This window comes from Squalius cephalus (assembly GCF_949319135.1).
Source record: "Squalius cephalus genome assembly, chromosome: 25".
In the NCBI taxonomy this organism is placed as follows: domain Eukaryota; kingdom Metazoa; phylum Chordata; class Actinopteri; order Cypriniformes; family Leuciscidae; genus Squalius; species Squalius cephalus.
Genome location: NC_137146.1, coordinates 13,547,164 through 13,560,160, shown reverse-complemented (window position 1 = coordinate 13,560,160; position 12,997 = coordinate 13,547,164). Strand labels below are relative to the sequence as shown.

Sequence of the window (12,997 nt, the reverse complement as noted above, 5' to 3'; positions counted from 1 at the left end):
AATTTGTTTTGAGGGGCAGTTGTTTGTACAATGTCATTTTATTTTGAATTTATTTTCAAAAATATATATATTCATTCATTTGGGTGAAGTAAATTGAGGGGTCCTATAGGAATAATTCCTTGTGAATTTAAAGGGGGGCAGTCAACCATCAAATTAAATCTGCGCTCTTCACTTCCAGCTGTCTATCATGACGGATGGATTTATGAAACCTCTACAGCTCATAAACACATTCTCACCAGTGCTCGCTTTTTTCACCAAGGGTATGCTTACCTACAAGGGGTGGAGAAAATAATAGAAACAGCAAACAATATATAAAAATCAAGGAGTAGGCACTCAGAAAATCTTCCTTGTCCTTCAATGAAAGGTCCATTGATGTTTCAAACTGCTGACTGAGAAAACTAGGCTTCTAACTTTAACTTCATTTGGGAATTCATCCAGCTACTGTTTAATTGGTTTAGCATTGTGTAGCCAGGAATTATCTTTGCAGAATAATTAGGGAACATTAGATGACAGCAATTGCAGCTCTGTAGCGCTGCAGTTTGTCAACATTCAAGTCTAAAGCTTCAATTTTCACATAAACATGGTACAAAGGCAGATGTTTTTCTATGAACCACCCCAAATCTGTGCAATGATATAACAAATACATATATAAGAAATAAATTAATAATTAAGTACAAAAATTAGGGCTGGCTAAAATAAAAAAGATTTTGAATTCTTCATTTGAATGACCTTGCTATCGAATTTTTTATTTATTTTTTTTTACACTATTTCCACTATACACCACTTTTCACCTGGGTTTGCAGTCTAAACTGAATGTGATAATTATAGTCTGCATCTGTGAATCTGTGTACTGCAAAATAAAAAAATGAAAAAGTACCTAACATATACAGACATATATGAAACCAAGTCTGATTAAGTCCAAAACAAATTACTAATATAAACCGACTATTTCATTTAAAAAAAAATATACAGCACAACCAAAGTAGTTTGATTCACAAACAGTCAAATCAAAATATTTAATACCCTTATAAGAATCGAGCCAGTGATCAAATGTAACAAAAACCGTATCACTCACTTTTATTATATTGAATCACCATTCATATTCAACAGAAGAAAGAAAGTCATACAAGTCTGGAATGACATGACAAATAAACTAAATTTTCTTTTGGGTAAACGACTCTTTAAACATCCTGATGGCCTGAGGAAGGAAACTTCTCATGAGGAAAATTGGCCTGTTCTCCATGATACATAAAACAAATTTGCAGTGTTATGATTAATGCATCTGCAATTCAACAACTAACACTATGTACTTTGGAATTTAACAAATGATCAAATTATACCTAACAAATGATGCATAATCTCTCCATCTGTATAAAGAAACCTGCTTTCCATTTCGTGACTGATTCATCTGAGCTACAGTTTAGTAAGACATCCAATCTAGGGTACCTGAGGTTTGCCAAACACACTAATCATTCCAACAACACCACCACACTCCGGTGAGGTCATAAGTGAAGAGGAAGGATTGAAAGAGAGAAGAAGAATTCCTTTAATTAAGTGTTGACTCAGCCAATTAGCTGCACAACACAAAGAGACAACTTGGACAACGATTCATTGTGCTTTTGCAGGGGAGGTGAATTATTTGCCCACCAAAAGTGAAAGCATGTGATGCTCGCTTGCCTAAGTGAACCTACTTTCCTACTTCCTGAGGTGATTGCAAAAGGAAGATAAATCGCTCATATTTGACATTTTAAACATGCAATCAATTTGCTTTCCCCCCCAAGCCTTGACAGGAAGTTGAACGTCTGGTCGGTGCACTAATTAAACCTGCTCGGTGTTGTAGTGAATTGGCATCCAAAAAAATGAGGTGGTTTATATTGTATAGTCACAGATATGCACACAAATGCATGTGATGGACATATGTGACCATTTGTTCCATTGACCAAGTGAGTCAGATGGGTGAGATTTCAGAGCGAGAGAGGTAGAGAGCTGATCAGAGGGAAGTGTGGCGAGAGATGGTGTACTGATAACACTCTGACAGCCTGTAGAGACTGATTTATAGCTCATTAGCCCTGAGGAATTAAACTCACTTCCCTTTGGCAAGCAGCATAAATTACGTTCCCTTTCCAAAACAATGCCCGCTCTGCCTAATTTCACCTCTAATGACAATAGGTGCTGTTGTGCTTCTTTTATTAAAGACATAAAACTTCCAACTTAGAAACCAGACACACGGTGTGGGCCGCGGGACTGCTTAATAAATAACACGTTTATCAACGGGGGTCATTAGGTGGTTGTATGGTACAGAACTTATCTTAAGAGAACTTTAAAAAGGAAAAGTTTAACTTTTAGACAAACTTAATTCACACTGTAAGCTTGTTTAAGCCAATCACATTGGGTTTTCCCTCTCTCAACTGTGCATAGAGACCAACCTGGGTCATTTCTCATCCCCTCTCTAACCCCTACTTTCCTGTCCACTCACAAGTTAGCCATAAAGGCAGAGAACTCCTCAAAAAAAAAAAACATTACAAACATTCAAAAAACATTGAAACATTACATTTATTACAAGGTATTGGTCCCATTAACGTTAGACTCGCTCAAAAGGCAAAAGAATATAAATTAAAACAAAATAAAACAAATAAAAAAACTAAATATATTATTATTATCATCATTGATTTTTTTTTAATAAAAATACAAATAAATAAATATAATATAATGTAATATAATATAATATAATATAATATAATATAATATAATATAATATAATATAATATAATATAATATAATATAATATAATATAATAGGTCCCATTCAATTTAGACTCGCCCTAAATATAAAACAAAAAGAAAAACAAATAAATAAATTGTAAATGCATTGAACACTAATCGGTTTAAAAGACTGTTAAAACTCACACTTCCGAGAAAAACATGTTGTTGTAAAGTTTGCATGGTTCATGACATGAAAATCTGCAAATACAAGAAGTCCTGTGTCTTAAAGTATGCAAATTCCTCTAGCACACCAGTATTCTTTGTTCTCAGAGTTAAGCCTCAGAAATATTCAGTGATTATTACAACTGAATGGAGGGAAACAACAGATTCTGCTAATATCTACAGAATGAAATGCTCCGCCATAATTTAAATGAGTTTACACACCAAAATAAACTGCAATATGTCTCAAAATGTATGGCTTGCCAAACTACATCTGAAGTGAAGAACTGAAGCTCAGAATGATCTGTTAGGGACAAAAATGACCGTGCATGAAAATGGGATTAGTACTAATGCACTAAAAATAATTAGAAGTCCATCGTTAACACCACCCATGCAATTAAATAATACTCCTATTTGTTTGATTACTGTGGCATGCTGGGTTAAGTTGCTGAACACAACTCTCTAGAGGTCAGGAGATCTTACAGTGGATCTATTTTCTGCTCTATTTACAGTCAATAAAATGTTAGGGCACAAGACAGAGGATCACTTGAGCTATATGCACTGATGAGAGGGTGCGTTTCACATCCCATGACTGAACTTCTTCTGAACTCGGCACAGTGCCTGCAGTGCAAATCACTGTCCTTGTAGAGTCTCAATGAATATCTTATGAAGTTAATCGCCGAACCACTTCGTAAAAATTAAAAGATGCAGAGGCAATATAATACAGCTATTTGCATAATGTGCCAATTTCTCTTTGTAAATAGTGAGAGCTGATTTGCAATCTCCCATGAGCATCTGTCACAGCCCCTGTTCTCCAGTCAAGAATTCACTCGGGAGGCCAAGAGACACAATTATCTGTCATTTTTTATTTATTCGCGTTCTGTCATCCGCTGTCCATTTGGATTTGCTTTTGTTCACTGCATTGATTTTGTGCACACACACACACACATGCACACACTGCGACACAATCCGGTCACAGGCAACGTGCGAATGTCTCCGACAGGCCATACGAGATTCATTTATGTGCCGATAGAAGGGCCATTTGAAACTTTTATTGTGCCATTAATAATAAGTGAGAGATGGAGAATTCAAGTCGTGGAACTTTGTAATGCAACAGCTCACGGGTAATAAAACAGAAATTCCCCGCACTAAAGGGTCAAACAATAGCTACCTTATCAGCTCCTGCTGTGTAAAGCGCAGAAGTATGAGAATTAATCACAGATGTATTTCACCAGCGCCTCTAACGGACGGCGCACCATCTCTCAGCTCAACGGCCTGCTGGAACAAAACACCACATCGTTCTATACAAAGAGAGAGGGGCCATTAAAGAAGAAGAAAGGAATGAGAAGATGGAAGGAAGGAAATGACAGCCAATTCTACTGAGATGGAAAATCCAGTCTGAAGTAATGACAGCTTGGTTTGTTAAATGACAATTAAGAAGTGTCACGGCAGCATGAGTCACCACAACAGATGAGCTTCCAGTGTTACAGGTGTTTTAATTCACAGTTTTACCAAGTTATATTTAGATTTATGAAGCTCTAATGGTTCTATTTGTTTGTTCTTTTAAATGTTAAGACTTGACAACTCTCAGAGTGGATACATTTCAACCAGCATTTCTTGGCATGGGGCCTGAAATATACAGTACATAGGCTTGATTTTGGCGGCAGAGATCAGCTACGCTGCTGCTGCTGCTGCTGAGCAAATTCAATAATTTGTTTAGCTTTGTCAAAAAGAACAAACAAAGTAAAGGCTGCTGCAAGAAATGGTAGAACCCCCGTAACATATATACAGGTGGAGCTGGGGAGGAGGCGGGATAACAGAAGCTTTCACATTGCACAGCATGCCGATCGCAGGCTAGGGTACGATATAAATGGTTACGTGGATTTGGAAGTACTTCTGATTGGCTGGTGCCGCGGCATTGAAAGAACCAATGTTTGGTTAGAGTTTCATGCCTGAACTATGTATTTGTGGGAAAAGAAATGTAAACCCTTTAGATTTAGTTGAACAGCTGCATATACTGGTAAAAGAAAGGGTTCTCAAATTGAATCAATATCAAAGTTATTATAATAGAAAAATAAAAATGTATATTATTTTAAAATATTAAAGCATATACTGTATATACATAAATTCAAGTATAAAGATGTTTATATTGTGAAAAATAAAATAATAATAGTAATTTAATTAATAAAATAATATCAGTAAATTTAAATATTAAAGTAGTTATATGTTCCATGTATAAAGACTCCATGTACATATTGTGAATAATAATATTAATAAATAACATTATTATTTTTTATTATTATTTATTTTTTATTTTTATGGTGTGCCAAAAGAGAATCATCATATTTAGCGGTCTGTGAATTTAAAAGCCTCATGATAGACAAACACATTCTGCTTTATAACATATTTTCATTTTCATCAGTTTGTACAGAGATATGGTGGCTTTAACTGTTGTCAAATGAAGAGACCTGTGCAGAAATTCATACAAATCCATTTTTTTCCCTGCGACTATATGTGTGACATACTCATAGTGTTCTGGATCTGTCATGGATGAGATCCCCTCGGTTTAGCTGCTTATTACTCCTTGTGATTTGGCTTACAGCTATGGAAAGCTTAGACTGCCTCTCTTCCTCTGTTGTCCAGGAAACAGCAACTGACATGCAATCAGTGCGGAGTTATTCAAGACACTCATGATAAATAAATCAGATAGCACTGCCAGAGCCAGTTAAATATGTTAACAGCATTACACCATTACAAAAAAGAACTATAGCTGAAAATCAGATTGATTTGAAACGAAATCTTCCATAATCCCGAAATTCACATATTTAGTGTGTCAATTGCACATCATAGACGTTAAACATGAATGTTTATGATGACCAAAGGTTATGCATATTTAACCCTTTGGCTCGGGATGGATTCAAAAAGATTAACGGCTGCAGACTGGCAGATGTACTGCTGCGATATTATGCATATTAAACATGACAGAATCACATGTATGCTAAGCTAAATTTGTCTCCTCTCCGACTGGGTAGATTACAGCGGGACTGAACCACTGCCAAATCTGCCAGGTGATCGCTGACCACACACTGACACAGCAAGAGAATAAAAAAGTGAGTTTATTACTCTGCCTTATTTCGATTCTCTGTGACCATCTGCGAGACTGGAGTCTAGGTGGCCCATACGCCCCCCTTTCCAAAAACTCATTTACCCTAATGCTCCTAAATCCAGCATGGATATGCTTGCTGGTCCCTGTGCATACACCGCATGTCATTCATGGCTGTGCCACAGCATGAAGTAAATTCAATAACAGGGGGCCCTTTCAACGTATTGATTAGCCTTTTCATCGGATTCCATTATGAATAATTAGTCTACCCACGTTTGATTCAATACCTGGCCCGAGGTTTATTCAAAGAGCCGTTTAGTCAGACATTGTTCAAAGGACGTTTATAGGTAAGATGGCTTTTAGGGGTGTGAATAGTTCTCCCTCCAGAAAGATTTAATCTAATTATATGTGTTATTTTCATTTACATGTAAGAATGGCACTGTGTCTGTGCGATTGAAAGTACAGGAATGGGTTTTCCACTCGTTTTGCTATCGATTTGTATTTTAAGCCGTATTGAAAGAAATGACTAAGCCTGAGAGGAGGCTTTTGGCATCACTTGAAATTTCATTAGGGCTGTTTGTCTGGTGGCTGTGTGGTTGGGAATCATTTGTGTATGCGTTGAGGTGTGTATGTAATAGCATTAGAGCTCTACTGGCAGCACCGCTGGGCTCCCGTAACTGACAGAGAGAAATGGCACAAGAAATAAAAGCTCTCTGTGACGGAGAAGTGCAACATTGACCTTTCTGCCCTTTCAGTAAAACTAGCAACACAACTTCTGCTTCTGTCTTGTTCATGCTTACATCAACTCTAACATGTGGCAATTAAAACCCCTAATTTTTTTAGCTATTTGATTGTTTCTGCTTCTGACTGTCATGTCCAAAAACCTTTATTTAATCTTTGAATTTTTTAAAAATATTGTAGTAAAAAAAATAAAAAATAATATATATATATATATATATATATATATATATATATATATATATATATATATATATATATATATATATATATATATACACTCACCTAAAGGATTATTAGGAACACCTGTTCAATTTCTCATTAATGCAATTATCTAATCAACCAATCACATGGCAGTTGCTTCAATGCATTTAGGGGTGTGGTCCTGGTCAAGACAATCTCCTGAACTCCAAACTGAATGTCAGAATGGGAAAGAAAGGTGATTTAAGCAATTTTGAGCGTGGCATGGTTGTTGGTGCCAGACGGGCCGGTCTGAGTATTTCACAATCTGCTCAGTTACTGGGATTTTCACGCACAACCATTTCTAGGGTTTACAAAGAATGGTGTGAAAAGGGAAAAACATCCAGTATGCGGCAGTCCTGTGGGCGAAAATGCCTTGTTGATGCTAGAGGTCAGAGGAGAATGGGCCGACTGATTCAAGCTGATAGAAGAGCAACTTTGACTGAAATAACCACTCGTTACAACCGAGGTATGCAGCAAAGCATTTGTGAAGCCACAACATGCACAACCTTGAGGCGGATGGGCTACAACAGCAGAAGACCCCACCGGGTACCACTCATCTCCACTACAAATAGGAAAAAGAGGCTACAATTTGCACGAGCTCACCAAAATTGGACAGTTGAAGACTGGAAAAATGTTGCCTGGTCTGATGAGTCTCGATTTCTGTTGAGACATTCAGATGGTAGAGTCAGAATTTGCATAAACAGAATGAGAACATGGATCCATCATGCCTTGTTACCACTGTGCAGGCTGGTGGTGGTGGTGTAATGGTGTGGGGGATGTTTTCTTGGCACACTTTAGGCCCCTTAGTGCCAATTGTGCATCGTTTAAATGCTACGGCCTACCTGAGCATTGTTTCTGACCATGTCCATCCCTTTATGACCACCATGTACCCATCCTCTGATGGCTACTTCCAGCAGGATAATGCACCATGTCACAAAGCTCGAATCATTTCAAATTGGTTTCTTGAACATGACAATGAGTTCACTGTACTAAAATGGCCCCCACAGTCACCAGATCTCAACCCAATAGAGCATCTTTGGGATGTGGTGGAACGGGAGCTTCGTGCCCTGGATGTGCCCAGAAATCTCCCACAAATCTCCATCAACTGCAAGATGCTATCCTATCAATATGGGCCAACATTTCTAAAGAATGCTTTCAGCACCTTGTTGAATCAATGCCACGTAGAATTAAGGCAGTTCTGAAGGCGAAAGGGGGTCAAACACAGTATTAGTATGATGTTCCTAATAATCCTTTAGGTGAGTGTATATATATATATATATATATATATATATATATATATATATATATTATTATTATTATTATTATTATTATTATTATATATTAAAATACATTTAATACATGCTACTGCTCAAAGGTTCTGGGTCAGTAAGATTTTTTTTTTTTTTTTTTTACAATAATGCTTTTCAGCAAGAAAGCATAATATTGATCAAAAGCGACAGAAAGTCGTTTACATTGTTACATACAATTTCTATTTATATAATAAATATTTATATATAAATCTATTTATAATAAATGTTGATCTTTTGAACATTTATCAAAGAATCCTGAAAAAATTATCATAGTTTCTATAAAAATATTAAGCACCACAACTATTCAACATTAATAAGAAAAAAAATATTTTTGATTAAATAAATCCAGCCTTGGTGAGCTTAAGAATTTTTTAACAAAATCTTACAGACACCTAACTTATTATATATTCTTTTTAAATTTATTAAAAAAAAAAAATAGTTTCAGATTTTGAAATCATGCTAAAAAAAAACTGTATTAAAACCACTGGTTCCCCCTAAAAATAGGAGCACAATGCTTCTCCTTTGTCTTCTCCTTAGTGTATTTGTGTAAGTGCATGTGTATAATTTGTAATATGTGTATTGTCTGTGTGCCTAAAATATAAATAAGATAACACACCTTGAAGGCAAGTAATCACCCAACATGAAATGACTGCAAAAGGTAACAGTTCTCTATGCATGACAAAAAATGTCTTCTTGTAGTCTATATCTTGCACATTTATGCATGAATACACATATTCAGCTCAGATTTATGCTCAGCGATGCTTGAAGCACAAAGACATCTCTCTTCTATACAAGCTGAAAAGTACATCACCAACAATCTTGTTCCATGCGCTGTGCATAAAAAAAAACCCCACAAGCATCCCTCTGAAACTACCTGCTTTTCACATCTGTATTGGTAGAAGTACACAAGACAAATTAAGTACTATAGAGTGACTCTGGGAAACAAATCTGTGATTAGAAGATACTCGGCTGAACCAATGAGCTCTTCTGAGGAAGAGATAATCATTGTATTTGCCAGAGTTTGCTAGGTTCATGTCATTGATATGAGACCAGTTTCTCAATTTCTTCATCTATTGATCCTTGTTCGTGAATAAAAACAAAGGTACAAAAGTGAGAGTGGGAGAAAAGTCTTCATCAGGGATCAATAATGCTATTGGAGCACTTCTGCAAACAATGATACCATGCCTATACAAATCTAGTAAAGTACTTGAGAGACCTGAAAACCTGGACATTTTGGAGATTTAAAATGGTATTTAGTTTACTTGTATGTCCTTTATTTTACAGACACATTAGGCTATATTTTACCTTAATAAAGTGCTTTTTAAAAAAATTGATGAATGCACCAATAACTACACAGCGGGAAAAATACTTTCATTTCAATTGTCCCATCATCCCTTCACGTAAAATTGTTCCTTACTATATTTATGAGCGTGTCAGGCTCCAAGGCACTTTCTCGCTAGCAAAATGAAAAATAAAGAAAGTGAGGAATACCAATGTCATGCTAAATTACTTTGTGACTGAGATGCCATACCACTGTACTCACATGTAAGTGAAAATGTTCAGTGTTCATCATGAATGGCTCCTGCAACTGTTTCTCTTGAAGTCAGTGAGAGGAGTAAACCGGTTACCAAATCACTGAACTCATTCAAATGTGCAGCTATTCCATTTACAGCAGCGGCAGACAATGGTAGAGTTATGTGAACGCCTTCCAGTAGAAATTTCAATAACAATATGTTATGCACAGCAAAATAAAAATGAAAGGATACACAATATAATGGTACTATATGAGGCAATTATAGAGATTTTATTTTTGAATAATTGGTGCTCGGGTATAATTCGATTACTGTTACCATCATCTAATGTTCACTTAAAGTTAATCTTTAAAAACACTAATAAGATAATAACAGTTAAATGTAATATTTAGCAAGCCTCCAATATAGCCTGAATATACATTTTTCATAATGTTGTGAAACCTGAATTCAGCTGTAACATTTAAAATGTTTCCTTTTAGTGTTGTTTTTAACTTATTTAGACAAATTAGCAAAGAATTTTAATATTGTCCATTTACCGGCCAGCATTTTAATATCTGGGCATTTTTTCTCATTGAATGTTCCTGTTTTAATTGGAAAAATGTTATTATAGAAGTAACAATGGTGGTGAACAGCATTTCCCATTCATTTTAGGATGCCACTAACATTTTATAAACACCTAGAAGTAAAAAGGCAAACTAATGACACTGAAATCCTCTGAAATTCCACAAAATGAGACATCTCTTAAAGCAACTGTAATGAGCTCGCATTTCATAAAAGGCCAGATATTTAACAAAGATGTAAGGGACCAATTTGTGAAGAGAGCCAAATGTTATCTTGAAAATCAGCAAGCAAGCTCATTACAAAAGCTAATGCAATCTACTGACATCACTGGACTCATTGAACTGTCAAAGCCATTGCTCTCAAAACCCTTTAAAAAAATGTAACAATAAAAGCAACCAAACTAGAGCAAAACCTCAGGCAGTGTTATGATTTATCAGGAGAATAAGGAAAGAGGTGAAACCTAATAACATAACTAATTGTGTGATATAGAACATCCAATCAAATAATCTGAGTGTCTCTAATTTGATGACTAGGAGGCAACAACAAACTTCAGGTCGCCTTGAAAATACCAAAACTTCATCTCACAAGGTTTCCGTAAGCATCCGCAGGGGAAGCACTTGACACATACTACCATAATGTCACTTAAAGGGTTAATTCACTCACAAATGAAAATTCTATCATCATTTACTCATTTACTCCAAACCTGTATGAATTTATTTCTTGTGCTGAACACAAAATAATATATTTTGAAGATTATGGGTAATGAAACAGTTGATCATTGGGCCTCATTGACTTCCATGGAAAACAAATACTATGGAAGTCAATGGGGCCCATCAACTATTTGGTTACTGACATTCTTCAAAATATCTTCTTTTGTGTTCACCAGAAAGAAATTCATACAGGATTTGAACTTGTGGACGAGTCAATGATGACAGAATTTTCAGTTTTGGGTGAACTATCCCTTTAATAGGACAGATACAATTTCCTTTAACTGTCTCTCACTCTCAGTGGATGAATGGGGCCTGATGTAAGCAGCCTGTCAAGAGGTTATGCAGATGTTATGCAGATGTGGCATCCGGTAATACATGCTACTGTTGTGTCTGGGTGAGAAAAGGAAGAGTCAATGTGGACTTATTATCCTGGGCAATGGGCGCTGAGAGCCAGACACTGACTGACAGTGGAAAGGCAATACTTCAGCGTGTGATCATAACTCAAACACATGAAACTATACAAACATCTCACCGCAGTTCAGCGAGAGGACAACTGCAGCAACAGTGCAGGCAATAAAAACTACTGAGTCCAGGAATACAAATAGCACAGAGAGGATACGCACAATGATACTGCCAGACCATATTGTGTCTGTTTCACAAACATGCAGCCAACAAAGATGTTCAAAAAAATAATGTTTTTGGGTCATTGACGAATAAGGTTTTTAAAGTGTAAAAAAATTAAATGGAGATATAATTAATTTTGAAACCATTTTTGTTTTTTGTTTTACTAAGTGTTAACAATGAGATTATGTGGTTTTTGCAATCAATTAACACTGCTTTTGTCATTTTTTACAATATGGAAAAAATATGTCACCAAAAAAGTCATTTGGTTTAACCATGAATATATTTAAAATGATTAATTTGCAGATAATTATTCGTGAAAAAATCTGATTTGACATTGATGTTGAGATGGTATATAGTGTGTAACACCGAAGAAATATAAAATAACATTATCACAGATCTCATAAATGTATTAATTTTATTGGACTACTCTAAACCCTCCAACATATTCAAGTAAAACATTGCAGAGGGAAATGTGAAAAGGGGAAATGTAGAAAAAAAGCCTAATCTGCTTTATATTTGTATTATTGTAGTTCCTTTAGTTATTAAAAACAATATCTCATAACAAAGCAATGACTTCTACACATAATTTTAATACCATTTTTGCACTATTTTGATATATAATTGTGGCGAGCAGGACGAGGCCGAGGGCCGTGAGAGAACGGTGCGAGGCCGGTAGCGTGATTGATAATGAGCGACACCTGTGCGACGCACCGGTCTCGTATCTCTCACAGAGGAGCGGAAGCATAAAGGAGGAGCGACGACAGTGAAGATCGAGAGAGACCAGGCCTGGACTTGTGTTTGTTTTATTATATGTGACAGCAGTCATCTGTGAGGGGCTGCTGTCTTTTACTTTCGTTTTGTATTTGTTTATTTTATTATTAAATTGTGTGTTGAATGTTCGCCATTTCCCGCTTCCTTCTTCCCACAACATCTACTGTAACTGCATTACAATAATGTTATAAAATCATGCCAGAAAAAATATATATACATTTATTACATTTTAAGATATTTTAAATCACAAATGAAATGGCTGTATTGGCCTTCGGACGGTATATATATAAAATATATACCTTTATATGTAGTAAAATATAATTAAAACCTTTTGGATTCAATAAAAGAGATCAAGTTGTACTACCCTATATACTTTGGATGTCATATCTTTGTTTTTTATTATTATTACGGCCTTTGGACAAAATAAAATAGCCGTCATGTCATTGACCCTTTTACAGTCAATTGTGATCAATTTAAAGGTCCC

At 35.8% G+C, this 12,997-nt stretch overlaps 1 protein-coding gene across 2 annotated transcripts in view; it reads right to left on the bottom strand.

The window, feature by feature from the left end:
- Positions 1-12,997, bottom strand: part of cntnap2a (contactin associated protein 2a) — a 386,613-nt gene that overhangs the window by 323,611 nt on the left and 50,005 nt on the right. The gene's annotated exons all lie outside the window — the stretch shown is intronic.